The sequence below is a fragment of the Acomys minous genome (genome assembly GCF_964271855.1).
Source record: "Acomys minous genome assembly, chromosome: 10".
Taxonomy (NCBI): Eukaryota; Metazoa; Chordata; class Mammalia; order Rodentia; family Muridae; genus Acomys; species Acomys minous.
In genome coordinates, this window is record NC_140491.1 from 51,158,646 (window position 1) to 51,178,530 (window position 19,885).

The 19,885-nt window shown below is 39.5% G+C and overlaps 1 protein-coding gene and 1 pseudogene across 12 annotated transcripts in view; one reads left to right on the forward strand and one right to left on the reverse strand.

Annotated features, from left to right (window-relative positions):
* The window catches only part of WDPCP (WD repeat containing planar cell polarity effector), a 297,766-nt gene that overhangs the window by 156,915 nt on the left and 120,966 nt on the right, over positions 1 to 19,885 (forward strand). The gene's annotated exons all lie outside the window — the stretch shown is intronic.
* Positions 294 to 12,069, reverse strand: LOC311606453 (60 kDa heat shock protein, mitochondrial-like; annotated as a pseudogene). Its single transcript has 3 exons — positions 12,042 to 12,069; positions 4,196 to 4,435; positions 294 to 1,690 (listed from the first exon to the last, which is right to left on the reverse strand). The product of its transcript is annotated as a 60 kDa heat shock protein, mitochondrial-like (transcript).

Consider the following 19,885-nt stretch of genomic DNA (forward strand, 5'->3'; position numbering starts at 1 on the left):
GAAGTGCCTCAGTGATTTGAGTTGGAAGCAGGACACTGGCAGATGGTTCTTGCACCCAATATCAGGAACGTACAGATGTCTTTATTCAAAAACGTAAAATAAATATCTGTGGGCATGGACAACGACAGCAGTAAGCTAGTATATATTGTCGACGGGAACCAGTAACTGATGGCTACAGTGACCAGCCAGGCTTCTCTTCAGCCAGTTTCTTCAGGTGATTCCTCTGAAGTTAGCGGTGAGGAGCCTGCCTGGAGCTTCCTGTCACTGTTCATTGATAAAGACAAAGCACTGTTCTAGGAGGTAGAACGTGCCACCCTCTCCCATTGCAACCATTCCAGAGCCTTCTCAGGAGTTTCTGTCACTATAGCTTAGCTGTGGTTAGCAAGGAGGCCACCCCAGCAGCATCTGGTAAAGCAGTTCTTATAGCCTTTGTTGGATCAATGATTCCCCCTTCCACCAAGTTCACAGACTCTCCGAGTGGAGCATCACAACCAACCTCTGAGGAACTCTGCAGAATGTTCTCAACTACCAAAGATCCTCTCCAACACGGGCATTCTTAGCAATTGTCATTGCAGGAATTTTAAGTGCTCTTTTTTAATAATTTCTGTGTCTGTTTTCTGATCTTCATTAGCAGGCTTTAGTGAGTCCAAGGCTGGGGTGCAGCAGAGCAGAGCGCAGCCCCCTCCTGGAACAACGTGTTCTTCAGCAGCCGCTCTTGTAGCATTGAGAGCAGCAGCAACTCTGTCCGTCTTCTCACTCCCTTCAACATCACTTGTCCCTCCAACCTTCAGCAGGGCTGCGCCATCTGAAAGTTTAGCAAGTCGCTCGTTCTGCTTTTCCTTCTCATATTCAGTGGTTGTGGTGTCTAGCTGCTCCATGAGTTCTTGAATACATTTTTCAATTTGAGCTGTGTCACCTTTTCCTTTCAAAAGGATGGCGTCATCTTTGGTGACAATGACCTCTCCAACTTTTCCTCAGTCGTGAGCTTGAACATCTTCAAGATTTAGAGTCAACGCCTCTTCTCCAAATACTGCAGCACCAGTAACACTAGCCGTGTCTTTCAGCTGGTTCTTCCCATTGGCCCCAAACCCTGGAGCTATTAGCCTGTTCAAAACCAGTGTGCTTAGAGCTTCTCCACTACCATTTTCATCAGTTATGACCAAGGGCTTCCGGTGAGCATTGACCATCTCAAGAGCAGGTATAATGGACTGGACACCAGGAATTTTCTTTTCATTCAGCAGAACATAGGCATCTTGGAACTCACATCTTTGACCTTCTGACGTGTTAACAAAATATGAGGAACTATATCCTCTATGAAACGTCATGCCTTCAATACTGTCTACCTCATCATTTACGGGTTTTCCATCCTTCTATGAGATGACGCCCTTTTTTCCAACCTTTTTCATTGCATCAGAAATCATGTTTCCAATGTCTTGTCTCAATTTGCTGGAATTGTAGCAACCTGAGTAATTTCTTCAGGGGTTGTCACAGGTTTAGATTGTTTTTTAAGTTCAGCAATTAACAGCATCAGCAGCCAACAACACCTCTCCAGATTTCCATGGGATTAGCCCCTTTGTGGATCTTCGCAAAGTCCTCCTTGGCAGTAGAATGTGCCAGAACGGTAGCTGTGGTAGTGCCATCCCCAGCCTCTTCATTTGTGTTATTGACGACATCCTGAACCAGTTTAGCGCTGACATTTTTTGATTATTTTTAAAAATACATTTTTTATTGCACATGTATAAAAACAAACCACATATAGCAGGGAGAACCATGTGGCAATCATGAGTTCTATAAATGTTACATTCATAGTGGTTTGGCTATTTGTATTTGTCCATCTTGAAGTAAACGTCTTTCCTATCTTATTGGATCTAAATTTCTGAATGAAATTCAATATCTTTCCTATCTCAACTCTACTAACTTAACTTCTTTATCTTGATCTAAAATGATCTTATCCCTTAACCAACTAAACTTGATTGTAAAACTATACTATCTGGCCTTCAATGCCCCTCAGAGACTTAAGAAGGAATAAAACTTAAATTCCTGAGTGAACCAGCAGCGCAGATTAGCAGCTTCCAAAATGTACAAATTTACTTAGACGGTTCACTGCCTGAACAATCACCCAACACTCTCTAAAATGTTGGAGCCTCATCGTTGGCTTTCTGGCCCAATATCTCTGCCAGACTTATTTGCAGGGCAGGAACTATTGAGGACTTGCTTACTCTGGTCTTGGCAGAGTGCAGCCGTCAACTCTGCTTGTATCTAAGCTGCCCATTTTTAGGCAGATTCTGTTTGTGGCAGGAACGAGAACATTTTGCCCAATGGCTGGCTTGTCACATTAGAAGCCATCTCCATAATGGGGCTCTTTGATGATCATCATCTTCCTTGAAGTTGGCTGAGTGTTGTCAGGAGTTAACTTGTCTTGTTGTCAAAGAAATTTAGGATTATAAAAACAACTTTAAATGCCATAGTCTGTGTGTCTCTGAGGCTTTTGAAGACCTTATTCAATGATTTTTACCTCATATATCGATAGAGTCATATCTATCTGTTAGACTTAGGATATAAATTCTTGTGCTAAAATCTGACAAATATTTGACATGCCCATATTTTGTATCAATATACTAAATTCTATAGCAGTGACTTAGACATAACCTTCATCATGAGTAAAAATTAAGGCCTTGAGTTAAGGAGTAGGTCCAATCATCTAGCTTTGTTCTGACCTCCCTCTATGTTCCTATATCTCCCTTTCTTTCTTTTCAGCTCCTGTCTCCTTACCTACATAGGCAGGATAAAGGAAAAGAGAAATGTCCCTGCGATTCACCTTGTTTTTTCTTTGTATAAGACCAATAATGACTTATGACCACCTCCCAATGAGAATAAGCATTTGTAGACCAAGAGAGCAAACAGAAACCTATACAACCGCCCTTAGAGGGAATGGGGCATCATTCTCTTAAGGTTTCTTCAGGTTAAATTGGGGCAAATAATACCTTGGAATGGGCCCAAAATAATTGGAGAAAATGGTTAAGCCAGCCGGGGATTGCATTTGTGGTCCAGTTTCTAAAATTTGAGAGATTCCAGGCTTTGTACGAGATTGAAATGGTGGTCCAAATTGGATCAGATGTTTTCTACAATGTTGTCTAGGATGCTGTCCAAATCTGATGGGTAACAGCAACAGAGTCATCCGGGGATGGAGCTAGGAGGATGCAGGATGTCAGTATCCATCATGCTGAGAGGAATGATTCCTGTCAGGTCTGATCCAGCATCAGTGTCCAGTTATTTTGTTCTGAAAACATAATTTCTCACAAGCATTATATAGTTCTAACATTATAATTGTATGAGGTATGCGGGATGCACAGAACCATTAAAGCTAGTTTCCTGCTCATTGTATGAGTCGACGTCAGGCATCTGCAAACCTTCCTTCATGCCTTACTAATAGTGGCCTCTAATACTAAGTCACAGAGAATCTGTGGCCAACATGAGGCCTCTCTATGCCTTTACATTCTTATCTCTGCCAGTCTCAGAGCTATTCCCATGTAGTGGGATTAGGAATATAAATTACCTGCTTGTTCTGCAGTTTGAGTTCTTTACATCCTGATTGTAGCTCCCTCTCTCATCCCGTCTTGACCCCACCCCCTCCCTCATCAACTCCCAGTCCCATCCCCTCTCTCATCCCCTTTCCCTCCCTCCCCTAGTCCTTAGAAAGGGAAGCTCTCCTCCCCTAACGTCTGACCTTAGTTTATCTAGTGTCCCCCGTACTACATATGACCTCTTCCTCTGTGGCCTGACAGGGCCACCCTACACACTTCAAATCTCTGTAACTGTCCCTATACCATGCTAGGTGGAGTCCGTCCTAGGATGTCTATGCTGGGTTAAAATCCATATATAAGTGAGTAGATACCATGTGTGTCATTTTGGGCCTGGGTTATCTCACTTAGGACGATCATTTCTAGTTTCATTCATTTGCCTGCAAAGTTGAAGATTTCCATGTTTGTAATAGCTGAGCAGTATTCCATTGTGTAGATGTACCACAGTTTCTTTATCTATTCTTTGGTTGAGGGACATCTAGGCTGTTTCCAGGTTCTGGCTATTATGAATAAGGCTGCTATGAACATGGTTGAGCATATGTCCTTGTTGCATGGTGGGGCATCTTTTGGATATATGCCCAGGAGTGGGATAGCTGGGTCTTGGGTTAGTAGTTCTAAAATTTTTGTATATATCTTTAAAATCAATTGACTTTGCAGCAGTGACCCCATCTTTTGTTACTTTGGTACTTTCACAACTCTGTTCAATAATCACAGTTGTTCCCTTCAGCCCCATTGCTAAAGGGTCTACATCTTGAAGCATTAACGCTCGAGTATCCGCACCAATTTTACATCTTTGGTATAGGCCCGAGTGAGATGAGCCAGTGCCCAGGACACTGGTCTCTTCTGGTGAAGGACTGTAAGTAATCAAAGCATCTCTGCGGGGCAGCGGCAGGAGTGCACTAGGTGAGCTAGGCTGTCGGGGGGCGGGATGAGGCGAGGCCTAGGTTTTTTAACTGACAGATGTTGCAGTCATACAATACACAAGAGATTCCTTCTACAGTCTCAAACAACAGCAACAACCAAAAAGGATCAGTTAACTTGAAAATAGTGTTCTTATGTTAGTATCTGTTGGTGCTAAACAGATTTAAGTTATACAGCATGACAAGAAAGAGGATGTGGGTGGAAAACAGAAGCCTGAGACTAGAGAGGCCTTATGTGAATTAGGGAGTTATACTTTCCCTTTAAAGCTGTGGAGACCTGACAAAGGCTTTGAATCTGAAATGTGACACGATCATAATTTTGAGCAAGCCTGTTCTAGAGAGGACTAGGTAGTAAATATTTCCCTTTACAAGTCTTACTGTTACTTTTCAGCTGGTCAACACTACCATCATAGAGTGAAGGCAGCCACAATAGTGTACAGAGTGTGTTCCAGTGAAGCTTCCTTTACAAAAATTGGAATATAATATTTTCAAATATCACATTAAAAAACTGTGACCTGAAGCTACAGTGTGGAGAATGAGTTTATGAGCAGCTTTCAGGGTAAAGCTGACTCATTTCAAGTCCGTCTCTTCAGACCCATGTCCTAATATTGACTTTGTAAAAACAATATTCAAGGCCTATTGGCTCAACTCCAAACTCAGCTATTGGGTGTGTGGGTTTTGTATAGTTTACCTAGCCCTGTTTGCCTTCATTTTATTGTCTGTTAAGTGGTCACAATGCATCAATTGGCAAAGTGTCTGGCATACTGTAATGACTTGGAAACTCGAGTCTCTAGCATGCTTTTCTTTGTACTCACTTTTAAAATCTTTGTATAGTATTTAATTTTAAGGTGTGTGTGTATGTGCGTGTCCATGTGTGTATGCATGTGCCTGTGTATGTGTATGCATGCTTGTGTAAGATTAGTAATGCTGGGCTTCAGACCACTATGAAAATTTGTTTGTAAAATGTCTCACTTGATAGCTTAGAATCATTCAAGACAGCTTTGTCTATAGTCTGTTCTTTTAACGGCAATGCAGTAGAAAGTAGATTGATTTATTGTAGTTGAATTAATCTACAGTAATTGTAGCATTGAAACTACTGCAGAAAGTTTTAGTAAGTCATGTTGATGGTCCCGCATTCTTCATAACAAAGAGTTAATATGATACTATGTAGGAAAATAACCAGTAAATGGTAAAATATTAGAATTAATCACAACAAATCACAACAAAGCATTAAAAAAATCATAAATGATCCATAGGCATAGAAAATGTTCAATGTTAGTGCTAATGAAACCACAAACTATGTCTCTCTGATCAGCCTATGGGAGGAAGCATTGGTAAGCTTTTTTAGGATTCTTGTCATAAAATATTTGACTATACATGGACAAATATTTTTATATACTTTCTTTTGTCTTTTATTGTTTTATAGTTCTATCTTTGTGCCAGGATCACATGGATTTCTTTCTATTATATTTATAGTTAGTTTTGGAATTGGGTTGCTTTATATAGCTGGGATCCTTTGAGATTGCACATGAATTTTTCGATTTATTTTTTCTGTTTTTGCAGACATCATTAAAGCTTAGATAGAATTGCATCAATCACTTTAGGTACAACTGACATATTTGTCATAGTTAATTTTTCCTTTTTTATTGACTAATTGGGAATTTCACATCATGCACCCCAACTGTGCTCAACTCCCAGTCCTCCCATGTCTGCCCCCTTCCCTGCTACCTCCCCTCCTCAAGAATAGAGAGAGAAAAAAGTCAGTTTTGTGTTGTCCATATACTCCCTGGTACATGGTCAAACACCTAGTGGCCATTCCCCCAAAGGGTAGGTGAGTCTTTTCCCTCTCCCATACCCACAGCACTACTGTCGTCACTGTATAGGGGGCAGTGAGGGACAGGGACAGATCTCCTGCACCAAATCATGTGAGCCAGAGGAAGGGCCAGCTTTCCAATACCCAAAGACATCAACATAGCTTCAGTTGGCAACCCAGACAATGATCTTCCACATGTCCTTTGGTGGTAATATGGGCCACAGACATTAACAGCCCCTGCCATATCAGAACCATTGATCCAATTATGACCTTCAGCAGCCGCATGGACTCCAGGCCTCAATGTGGCTTCAGGTGGTTACATATGCCACTCACATCCAGATGGCTCCTCGAGGCAGCGAGGCCTGAGGACAGCACTGAGTGAGAAGGCAGTAAGACAGACTGCATACGTCCACATGCGTCTCAGGCTTCATTGTCGCCTGGGACAGCAGCATGGACCACATGCACTAACGTGGTGGCATCGCAGTTCAAGATCATGGTGGTCCCTCCCTGGAGGAGGTCCAATCCAGAAAGCAGACTTTCCTCATCTTGGGCCTCCATCATTGTTCAGAGCCAGGGTGATCCAGGGGCTGGCCAGCTTGTTCAGGGGTTGAGACTGAGTCTGCATAAGCTCCAGGCCTCAGTGCACCAGCACACTACACTCTGATTTCCTTTCCCCATCTCCCACACTCATCATAGCTGGCCCATGAAGGTGGAGCAGCCTGGTTGGCTTTCGCCACGTGTGCCTGCCTATAATTATTCTTTTTTAAAATGTTTCTCTACCTGTATATGTTGCATGTTGAGCCCACTTCTCCTCACATTGTACTTTTAAAAAAAAAATCCCCTTTTCTGTTACTTCCCTTTTTTCTCTCTAGTTTTACTTCTACTTTCATATCATATATCATATATACGTATACAAGACTTTATGTATCTCTAACAAATCTAGGAACCACAAATGAGAGAAAACATAGTTCATCTTTCTGAAATTGCTGCATCAGTCTCAATAAGCGCCCCCCCCCCCAACCCAGGGCCCAGGTTAGTGGCTTTGTTGTCTTCTGTTCCCTCTAGGTTGTTCTGTTCTCGCCTCCTCTCTTTCCCACTCTTCCATAAGACTCTACCCAATGTGTGACTGTGAGTCTCAGCATCTGTTTCTATCCTGTGCTGGGTGGAGCCACTCAGAGGGCAGCTAGGCTCGCATCTGCAAGCATAGCAGAGCGTCACTAATACTGTCAGGGGTTCGCTCTCTCCCACGGGGTGGGTCTCAGGTTGGGCCAGGCACTGGTTGGACATTTCCCTCCATCTCTGCCCTATCTTTATCCCTGCACATATCGAAGGCAGGGTAAATTATGGGTAAAATTTTTGGGGGGCGGGTTGATGTTCTCCTCCCTCCACTAACAGTTCTGTCTAGTTGGAGGGTGGCCTCTTTAGTTTCCATGACCCTGGCTACTAGGAATCTCAGGTAGAGTCACCCCCATATCCTCCTAGGAGCCTACCCTGTTGTTAGTCTCCAGCTCGTCACAGAGATGCCCCCACCCAAAGTTTCTTTTCTCTCTACAAGCCCACTGTCCTCCACCCCCACTCTTGCCATATCTGATCTTCCCCCCATTTCTCTCCGTGCTCCCTCTTCTACCCTATTCTCTCTCTTCAACAGCTTCCACTGTCTGTTCTACTTCCTTTCTGAGTGAGACTGAAGCATCCACTCTTGGGTCCTCCTTGTTACTTACCATATTTGGGTCTGTGAATTGTAGTATGGTTATCCTGCACTATATGGGTAATAGCCACTTGTGAGTGCATACCATGTATATCGTTCTGGGCCAGAGTTACCTCACTTAGGATGATCTTTTCATGATTTCCTTGTTTTTATTAGCTGAATAGTATTCCATCGTGTAAATGTACCACATTATCTTTATCCATTCTTAAGTTGAGTGACATCTGGGTTGTTTCCAGTTTCTGACTACCATTATGAATAAAGCTGCTATGAACATAGTTGAGCAAACGTCCTCATGTAGTGAAGAATCTTTTTAAGTATATGCCCAGGAGTGGTATAGCTGGGTCTTGAGGTAGCACTAGTCCCAATTCTGAGAAAGCACCAGATTGATTTCCAAAATGGTTGTACAAGCTTACACTCCCACCAGTAATGGAGCAGTGTTCCCCTTGCTCCACATCCTCGCCAGCATGTGCGGTCACTTGAGTTTTTGATCTTAGGCATTCTGCCAGGTTTAAGATGGAATCTGAGAGTTGTTTTTATTTGCATTTCCCTGATGACTAATGATGTTGAACATTTCTTTAAGTGCTTTTCAGCCATTCGAGATTCCTCTGCTAAGAATTCTCTGCTTAGCTCTGTTCCCCATTTTTTAATTGGATTGTTTGGTTTAGATATTAGATATTAGTGCTCTGTAGGATGTAGGGTTGGTGAAGATCTTTTCCTAGTCTTTAGGCTGCTGTTTTGTTCTATTGACAGTATACCTTGCCTTATGGAAGCTTTTCAGTTTCAGGAGGTCCCATTTATTATTTGTTGATCTTAGAGCCTGGGCTATTGGTGTTCTATTCAGGAAGTTGTTTCCTGTGTCTATGAGTTCAACGCTCTTCCCCACTTTCTCTTCTATTAAATTTAGTATATCTGGTCTTATGTTGAGGTCTTTGATCCACTTGGACTTCAGTTTTGTGGAAGATGATAAATATAGATCTATTTGCATTTTTCTAGATGTAGACGCCCAGTTAGACCAACACCATTTGTTGAAGATGCTTTCCTTTTTCCTTTGTTTTGGCTTCTTTATCAAAAATCAAGTATCTATAGTGTTTATTTCTGGGTCTTTGATTCGATTCCATTGATCAGCCTGTCTGTTTTTATACCAATACCATGCAGTTTTTATTACCATTGCTCTGTAGTACAGCTTGAAATCACAGATGGTACTACCTCCAGAAGTTCATTTATTGTACAGGATTGTTTTCACTATTCTGAGCTTTTTATTTTTTCATATTAATTGGGAATTGCTCTTTTAAGGTCTATAAAGAATATTTTGGAATTTTGATGTGAATTACATTGAATCTATAGATTGCTTTTGGTAAGATGGCCATTTTTGCTATGTTAATCCTACGGATCCACGAGCATGGGAGATCTTTCCATCTTCTGATATTTTCTTCTGTTTCTTTTTTCTGAGACTTGTCATACAGGCCATTTGCTTGGTTAGAGTCACACCATGATTTTGTATATTCTTTGTGGCTTTTGTGAAGGGTGTAGTTTCCCTAATTTCTTTCTCAGACCACTTACCATTTGTATAAAGGAGGGCTACTGAATGTTTTGAGTTAATCTTGTACCCAGCTACTTTGCTAAGGTGTTTATCAGTTGTAGGAGTTCCTTGGTAAAATTTCTTGGGTCACTGATGTATACTATCATATCATCTGCGAATAGGAATACTTTAACTTCTTCCTTTCTAATTTGTATGCCTTTGATCTCCTTTAGTTGTCTTATTGAACTAGCTAGGACTTCAAGTACATGTTGAATAGATATGTAGAAAGTGGAAAGCCTTGTCTTGTCCCTGATTTCAGTAGAATTGCTTTAAGTTTCTCTCCATTTAATTTGATGTTGGCTATTGGCTTGCTGTATATTGCCTTTATTATATTTAAGTATGGGCCTTGCTTCCCTGAAAGCTCTAAGAATTTTAACATGAAGGGGTGCTGGATTTTGTTGAAGTCTCTTTTTGGCATCAACTGAAATGCTCATGTGGATTTTTTTTCTTTCAGTTTGTTTATATGGTAGATTTCATTGATTGATTTTCATATATTGAACTATCGCTGCATGCCTGCGATGAAGCCTATGTGATCATGGTGGATGATGTTTTTTTTAATCTTGGATTCAGTTTGCAAGTATTTTTTTGAGTATTTTTGCATCACTGTTCATGAGGGATATTGGTCTTAAATTCTTGTCTTTGTTGAGTTTTTTTGTGGTTTGGGTAACAGGGTGACTATTACTTCATAGAATGACTTTGGTAGTGTTCCTCCTGTTTTTATTTTGTAGAAAGATTTGAGGAGTATTGGCTTTTGAAGTAATACCTTATAATTCCTTGGATTTCATCAGTGTGTGCTGTTAAGAAGCCAAGTGTGATTCTGATAGGCCTGCCTTTATATGTTACTTGGCCCTTATCCCTGTGGCTTTTAAGTCTTTCCTTATTTTGTACAGTTGGTGTTTTATTGTGTGGCAGGAGAATTTTCTTTTTCTTTCTTTCTTTCTTTCTTTCTTTCTTTCTTTCTTTCTTTCTTTCTTTTTTTTTGGTCCAATCCATTTGGTGTTCTATAAGCTTCTTGTACATTTATAGGCAATTCTTTCTTTATGTTAGAAAAGTTTTCCTCCATGATTTTGTTGAAGATATTTTCTGGGCCTTTAAGCTGGGCATCTTCTTCTTTTTCTATTCCTATTATTTATTCTCATGTTGAATCTTTTCATGGTGTCCCAAATCTCCTGGATGTTTTGTGTTAAATATTTTAGATTTATCATTTTAATTGACCAATGTATTGACGTCTTCTATCATAACTTTTATGCCTGAGATTCTGTGTTCCATCTCTTGTCGTCTGTTGGTGATGCTTGGATCTGTCATTTTGGTCTCACGCCGAGGTTTTCCTTCTCTAGGGTTGCCTCAGTTTGTGTTTTCTTTATTGCTTTTATTTCCCTTTTTGGGTCTTGGACAGTTTTGTTCATTATCTTCACCTTTTTTATTGTATTTTCCTGTATTTCTTTGAGGGATTTATTAATTTCCTGTTTAAAGGCCTGTATCACTTCATAAGATTAGATTAAGGTCATTTTCCTGTGCTTCAGACGTGTTAGGATATCTAGAGCTTGTTGTATTAGGGTAGCTGGCTTCTATGGTACCATATTGCCCTGTGTGTTTTTTTAGTGTTCTTTGCTGTCCTTTAGCCATATGGTTGTCTGTAGTGTTGGCAGCCTTGGAGATAGCAGGTAGTTCCTGATGGCTGTTGCTTCTTGTAGTCCCCAATGGCTGCTGCCTCTGGGATTGCAGGCAGAACTGCGGGTGTGAATTTTACTTCCTTTTTTTTTTTTTTACTGATTTTTTTCACATGATGTTTTACAATTTTTCTCCAAGTTACTGATTCTTTCATCTTCTTTATTAATTTAATTTCTTAACTTTCTTCTTTAGCTTTCAAATCGCTTCCCTACATGTTCATTTGATTCCTCTCTATGGTCATTGATCCTTTTTTCAGTATGTAAGACTCTGGAATCTTTGCCCAATACTTCAGCTGTCTAAACACCTTTGTTCTCTATTATTGAGAAGATGTCAGCTTAGGAGGTGTCTCAGTGGAATGCTGCCTCTAGTTTTTCTGTGTGTGTGTGTGTGTGTGTGTGTGTGTGTGTGTGTGTGTGTGTATTTGTGTGTTTGCATTTCTTTTGGAACATACACATCCTCCAATTTGTAGTCTTCTCCTCATACACACTACTTTTCTCGTTATTTTTTATTTATTTCTCCTGAATCCTGATGGTTTATTTTTGCTTGGATTTCTGTTCATGGGGCTAGCCAATTGCAACAACTATAATGGTTTCCCAGCAGCCTCAAGATTTTAAAGAAATGATGAACAAAATGTTTGGGTGGAATTCTTATTAAAAACAGGAGCTATCTGCAGAAAAGGAGGCATAAGGAGTGGGGAGACTGAGATGGCAGAGGACACCAGGAGGACAATGCCTTCTAAGTCAGCTGAGCAAAGGTCTTATGAGCTCACCGAGCCTGAGGCGGCGTCGGTCCTCCATGGGTCTGCGTCAGGTCCCCTGCGTGGGTACTATAGCTTTCAGCTTAGTCCTTTTGTTGGAGTTCTGAGTGTGTGGATGAGAGGGGCCTTTCATCCTTGTGCTCTGTCATTCTTTTGGTTGGTTTGACTTGTCCAACTTTGATATGAGGGGTTTTGTTTTACTTTATTGTATTTTTTTGTTACATTTTGTTATCTCTTAGAGGCCTAGTCATTTCTAGTGAGAGACAGGAAGGGAGTGGATGTAGATGGGATAGGAAGTAGGGAAGAACTGGGAGGAGTAGAGGGAGGGGGATCTGTATTCAGATCATACTTATGAAATATTATCTATGTTTAATAAAAGGGAGCATAGACAGGAGGTAAAATTTTTAAAAGTGCAAGTTTGGAAAGTTTAAAAAGTTTGAATTCAAACATCAAGAATTAAAAAAAATATAGAAAAAATTACCTATTAGGCTTAGGAGAAAATTGAACTGATTTAGAAAAGGTGAATGAACTTAAAGACATCTAATCTCAAAACAAAAACAACAAAATAAGATAACAAAATGAACAGTCGGAGTGGCATGCAGAACTGGAGTCATGGCTTCAGTAGGAGATTCATGAAAGCATGGCCTACAGATTCTAATATCCTAGTGAACTCAAAAGCAAGGAAGCATTGTAGGGGCATGTTCTATCAATACAGCATACACATATAGAAAAGCTTTTATTCAGATATTAAAAATAACTGCACAAAAATACCAGTAACTGATATGAGTTACAATTGCCCTCAAATAGAAACTACAATGCCACGAGATAATGGGGTATCTTTTAATGTGTTGAAAAAAAATTAAAGCTGTGAATAGAAAATATATCCAGTGGAAATATCCATAGGTGAAAGTAAAATAAAGATAATTGTTAATAAATCAAAGGTGACAGAATGGAACACCAACAGATCTGTACTAAGAGAAAAAAGTGAATGAAAGTTTGGGTAAAAAGTTTAAACCAGGACTTGGATGCTCATCAAAGCTTTGAAAATGAGAAGCATATGAGTTAAATAGTCTTTTCTTTTACTATTCATCAAAGCATAGTTGACACATGAAAATTTAAATATTTGAGGTATGTAAGTTTACCCTCATCTTTAAGCATAAGAAAACATGTGCATATATTAGTATATCAAATGGTACCCAACAAATATGTACACTTCTTATGTGCTAATTTCTGTATGGCTAGCTTTTAAGGATTCACATTGTTCTTTTTAAAGATATTTAAAGTAAAAGTTTTGTCAGTAATATTGTCTTTATTGCTTATAAAAATAAAACAAATGATGGTAACATAGGGAGGGTAAATTATACTATCATGTGGTTTGTAACTCTTTTCTGAAGTGCGACCTTTATAGGTATAGGTAGCAAGTTAAAATTGAATATCATAGCAAGTAGAAGGTTTATTCTAAGTAAAAATCAGAACGTATGTAGCTTTCAAAAGTCAATACAGAAAATTGAAGGATTTAAAAATATTCCCTCTAATGACAGAAAAGTATAAAATAAAACAAATAGCCAGATTTTCATTTTAAGCCCTAACGTATACATTAAGTTGAATTCAAATAGTTTATACCTTACAGTTTAAAAGTAAATATTAGCTCTTTTTAAAGGTCAGAGGCTATCAGACCTGACCCAAGGCAAGTTGTAGTCATGTTCAATGTGTAATTCTTTACTTGTATTCAAAATATGCTTTATTGTTATGACACAAATAAATTAAAAGTAAAGATGTATAAAAAGGATACTAGATAAAGACTACTACAATGTCATTTAGGGGAAAGGATACTAATTTCAGCAGCCCCAAGGTTTTTTGTTTGTTTGGTTGGTTGGTTTGGGTTTTGTTTTCTTTCTTGGACTTTTTTCTTTTTTTGAGACAGGGTTTCTCTGTGTAGCCTTGGCTGTCCTGAAACTCACTCTGTAGACGAGGCTGGCCTTGAACTCAGATCTACCTGCCTCCCGAGTGATGGGATTAAAGGCATGCACCACTACTGTCCAAGCAGTTTTAAAGAAAATATTAACAAAATGGACAGAAGGATGTTCTCATCAGAAACAGAAATACAAATTTAGAATATCAAACATTTAGAAAAATTTATAAAGTTAGAATTCAGAAGTCTGTAATTTTAGGAAATTATAGAAACAGTTAAAATATTTATAATGATAAAAGCTTATTTAAAAAGACACAATAAAGAGTTGTGTATAATATAACTGAGCTTCAAATACTTGAAACAAAAGTTAAGAAACAGAAAAAGGTAGATAAATGTAGTAATTTATTAGAGAAAGTAGGCAAAGGTTTGGGAATATTTAAAATATGTGAATCAACTATTCTTGATGTTTTAGAAGCTACAGAATCTAACATTATTTTTCCAGCAACTGTAAAATATTATTCAACTATACATCATTTATTCACCAAACAAACTATATATTGGGCCATATGATAAGACATGAAAATTTCTAAAATATGATCCATGAAACCAAAGGAACTGAGTTATAAATCAGTAACATTTGGTACCTTTGAAGATCATGAGTATTTGCAAATTAAATAACAGTTAAAAAAAAAAGTCCTGAGCTTCAGAAGAAATAACAAAAGAAATTAGAAAGTACCTTGACTGAATCTTATGAAAAACACAATATATCAGACTGTTTTGGGTGATCATTAATCCATAATGGTATATAGTATAAATACATAAATAAATGTAACTGTAAATGAACACTTGAAGTAAAAAGCCACAATGTGGTAAACATCATGATCATAACGAAATAAGGCAAAAGTTACTATTGGATTCTGTGATTGGTAAAAAGTTCAGCAGAAAGAAGCTATTTAAATGTTTTCAATTTTTAAAATAATATTATAAAAGATTTGCATTACTTAGGAAGAGAAGAAGAATAACTGCCATGCAGAAAATTGTCAAACACTATGTAAATCAAACAGCCATAAATAATCAATAATAGAACAATTAGCTGGGTGTGATGGTGCACTCCTTTTATCCCAGAAGTTGGGAGGTAGAGGCAAGTGAATCCGTTCATCCTTGTCCTTATAACACGCTTGAGACCATTGTGGACTACAAATTCCAAAATAAATATAATAATTATAATAATAAAACAAAATAATTGGCCACCTGGTGTAATAAGCTAGAATACAACATCCTGTCTGTGACTTGCCTGACAAAAGGCTATTACTGAATCCCAAATTGAGGATCAGTCTTATCACTAGCCTTCACTCTTAAAAAACGTGATGCTCACATAAGGGAGAAGATCCAAAGTTGGTCTCTGGGTATAAAGAACAGCCGAGAACAGTTGAAACTTCACTGTCATGTTATCAGTGCTCATTTCATTATTTTGTTGTTTAGTGGTTTTGTGGGAAATGCAAAGTAGAAGTAACCTTTGAGTTGTACTTAAAACTTTGTGGAAGCTTGAGGTTTATATGTATATGTATTTTTTTTCACCTACTGCAGCAGCTCTAGGTCCCTCAGTGCCCATGTTTTCTCTAGGTGGAATCCATGTGGCTTGAAAGTCTATCGCTTTGATCACAAAATGCTGCTTCTAACCTCTTGTGTTTGGATCATTATTCTGGGTTGAAAATTCAGGTAGCCCCTCCAAAGCAATTATCATCACGGCATAAGAGATCATCGTTCTGCTTTGCTCATTGTGGCATAAAAGCCACCCAAGATCGCTTCTCTGGCCCCATCTTGGATGGCATGAGGATGAGTGAGCCTTCTGAGCATTCTCATGTTGGCATCTCTAACCACCTTGGCCACTGGCACAAGGCCAGTTGGAATGTCAAATGTACCATCTGATAATGCTATAAAAAGACCTATAACTGCTGCTCTCCAGCCATCTGTGCCTTCCCTTGGCATCATACTGTTGGGTAGTTTGTCTTCCATTGGCATGGTTTGTGGAGGGCGGCTTACATCTGCTATTCCTAGGCACTTGCTTGGTGATCAAGTTGACATAGAATTGCTTTCTTTGGCACTCTTTTCATATTGAGGAGTCTATACCTGATAGCTTCTGAAATAAGCCTTGGCATTTGTTTAGTGTATTATAATTGCTGTTTTCACTATTGTTAGTATATGTGCCTTTCTGGACTCTAGTGGCTCAAACCTAGCTTGGACTTTCAAGTTTAAGTTCTAATCAGAAGTCTCCACTCAGAACAGTTAGTTAATACACGAAGTACATTTTCTTTAAGATAGTCAATTGAGTACACAGAGTAAATCTCTCCCACTGTGCCAAATCTCTGGAAATTGAATAAATTCTGTGTGTGTGTGTGTGTGTGTGTGTGTGTGTGTGTGTGTGTGTGTGTGTTAAATTTTATAACTGAAATCAAAATAAAAATACTTGATGGACCAGAAGTTGTAAGACTCTACTAAGAACTGTAAGGTGGACAAAGTGAAATTAAGAAAGCAAGAACCAGGGGTTAAAGAAGAGAAGATTGCTAGTACAGTTGGAGGGACATCCAGGACTTTATGTCTTGGTGAGAGAGAGGATGCTGTCAAGTATCCATGGACAAGCAAGGGTGGATCCTTGGGATGCTTCAAAACTAACAGGAGGGTGAGTAAGTGGAGAAAAATCACGAGAAGGAAAATTAGGGTCAGCCCCTGTTATAGTTAGGAAAATAAGGTTTTGAGTATAAAGAACTTAAGCAATTCAGTAGAAGACTAGAAATCCATGATGTTATGGGCTGATTTGTTGTCTTTCCCATCCACAAAAATCACATGTGGAACATCTAACCACAAATATGACTATACTTGGAGACATAACCCTTAAAGGTGGGTAGTTAAGGTTTAAGGCCAGTGGATATTATCCACTATGCTGTATTTATAAGCAGAGGAGACATCAGAGAGATAAATGCAGAGAAAAAAATCATAAAGAATACAGCAGACCAACTACAGGAAGAGAGAGGCTACCCAGCAAAGCCATGCTGCTGCTGGCTTGCTTCCCATCCTCCAGAATTGCGACGCTGTCATTTTGTATTAAGGCACCTTGTCTGTGGTCTTTAATTTTGGGAATTTTAGCTGAATAATCCGATTGTTCCTTTAGAGCAACAAATAGGGAAACATAACAAAGAAAGAGATCCAATTCACATTCTTACTTCAAAACCACATGTACATTCAAACATACCATACAAGTAGCACCAATTATTAGACAGAAGTTCCAAAGGCAAACTGAGGAGAAAGGGTGTGAGATGCTTTTGGCTGTCCGCAGGTTCTCCAGTTAGCCTTTCTCACAGGTGGCACTTTACCTCTTGTGGTGGTTTGATTAAGAATAACCCCACAGACTCCTGTGTTTGAGTCTTCGGCTATAGGGAGTGGCACCTCTTAGGAGGTGTGGCTTGTTGGAGTAGGTGTGGCTTTGTTGAAGGCGGTCTGTCACCAGGAAGTGGGCTTTGAGGTCTCAGAAGCTCAGACCCGGTGTGGCATTTTCTTCCTGCTCTCTGTGAGACTCTCAGCTCCCTCTCCAGCACCATGTCTGCCTGCGTGCCGCCATGCTTCCCGCCACGGTGATGATAGACTAAACCTCTGAATGGTAAGCCACCTCCAGTTAACTGTTTTTCTTCCTGAGAGTTACTGAGGTCATGGTGTCTCTTCACAGCAATAAAACTCTAAGATACCCTTTAGCCACAAAATGTGGGCTGCTGTGGTAACTTGTTTTTAATTAGGAGAAATGGGGCAGACACAGACATCTAACTTGTGAAACCAGGTAATAAGAGGCCACACGGTTGTTTCTTTTTTAAATTAATTATTATAATTTATTCACACTACATCCCAATTGTAATCCCCCCACCCCACTTTCATCCTTCCATTCCACCCTTCCTCCCTTTTCTGTTATATTCCTCTCCCCTAGACCTCTGACTAGTGGGGTTCTCCTCCCTCACGAGTTGACCACAGACTATCAGGTCCCATCTAGATAGCCTGTATCCCCTTCCTCTGTTCCCACAGGGCCTCTCCCTAAGATGCAGAGATCAAATTGCAGGCACCAGAGTTCTTGTCAGAGGTGGTCCCCGGCTCCCCCTGCCCCCACCCCCACACAGAGAATGAACTGTCCATTGGCTACATCTGAACAGGGGGTCTAGGTCCTCTGCTTGCGATGTCCTTGATTGGTGCATCAGTTTGTGCAGCCCCCATGGGTCCAGATGTGCGAGCCTTGATAGTCTCCTTGTGGAGCTCCTGAAATTCCCCTCCCCTGTCTTTCCATCCCCCAATTCTTCCATACAATTCGCAGTTCTTTGCCCAGAGTCCAGCTGTCCTAGTATCTGTTCCTGTCCCCCACTGTGTGGAGTCTCTAAAAGGACGTCTCTGTTGGGCTAATATCCACTTATAAGTGAGTATATGTTGTGCGTGTCTCTCTGGGTCTGGGCTACCTTACTCAGGATGATCGTTTGTAGTTCCATCCATTTGCCTGCAAATTTCAAGATGTCCTTGTTTTTGATACCTGAGTAGTATCCCATTGTGTATATGTACCAGAATTTCTTTATCCATCCTTCAATTGAGGGACATCTAGGTTGTTTCCAGATTCAGACAATTACAAATAAAGCTGATATGAACATAGTTGAGCAAATGTCCTTGTTGTATGGTGGAGCCTCTTTCTGGTATATGCTCAGGAATGGAACAGCTCGGTCTTCAGGTAGCACTATGCTTAATTTTCTGAGAAAAACCAGATAGATTTCCAAAGTGGTTGTACAAGTTTGCACTCCAACCAGCAATGAAGGAGCATTCCCCTTTCTCTACATCCTTGCCAGCATGTGCTGTCACTTGAGTTTTTGATCTTAGACATTCTGGTATGGATGGAATCTCACAGTCATTTTGATTTGCATTTCCCTGATGACTAGGGATGTTGAGCATGTCTTTAAGTGTTTCCTAGCCATTCGATATTCCTCTGTTGAGAATTCTCTGTTTATCTCTGTACCCCATTTTTAATTGGATTATTTGGTTTGGTGTTGTATAATTTCTTGAGTTCTTTATATATTTTGGATATTAGCCCTTTGTCAGATGTAGAGATGGTGAAGATCTTCTCCCAGTCTGTAGGCTGTCATTTTGTTCTGTTGACAGTGTCATATGCCTTACAGAAGCTTTTCAGTTTTTAAGGTCCCATTTATTAATGGTTGATCTTAGAGCCTGAGCTGTTGGTGTTCTGTTCAGGAAGTTGTCTCCTGTGCCAATGAGCTCAAGTTTCTTCCCCCACTTTTTCTTCTAAAAGATTTAGTGTATGTCATTTTATGTTGAGGTCTTTAATCCATTTGGACTTCAGTTTTGTGCAGGGTGATAGATATGGATCTATTTTCATTTTTCTACATGTAGCCATCCAATTAGACCATTTGATGATGATGATATCTTTTTTCCATGGTATGGATTTGTTTCTTTGTCAAAAATCAAATGTCCATAAGTGTGTGGCTTTATTTCTGGGTCTTCAATTCAATTCCATTGATCAACCACACTATTTATATGCCAGTACTATGCTGTTTTTATTACTGTTGCTCTGTAATACAGCTTGAGATCTAGGATGGAGATCCTCCAGCAAATCTTTTATTGTCCAGGAATGTCTTAGATATTCTGGGTTTTTTTGTTTTTCCATATGAAGTTGAGAATTGATCTTTCAAGGTCAGTAAAGAGTTGTGTGGGCATTTTGATGGGAATTGCATTGAATATGTAGATTGCTATTGATGAGATGGTCATTTTTACTATGTTGATTCTCCCGATCCACAAGAGAAGATTTCCATCTTCTGAAATCTTTTTCAAATACTTTCTTCAGAGATTTGAAGGTTTTTTTTCATACAAATCTTTCACTTTCTTGGTTAGACTTATACCAAGATACTTC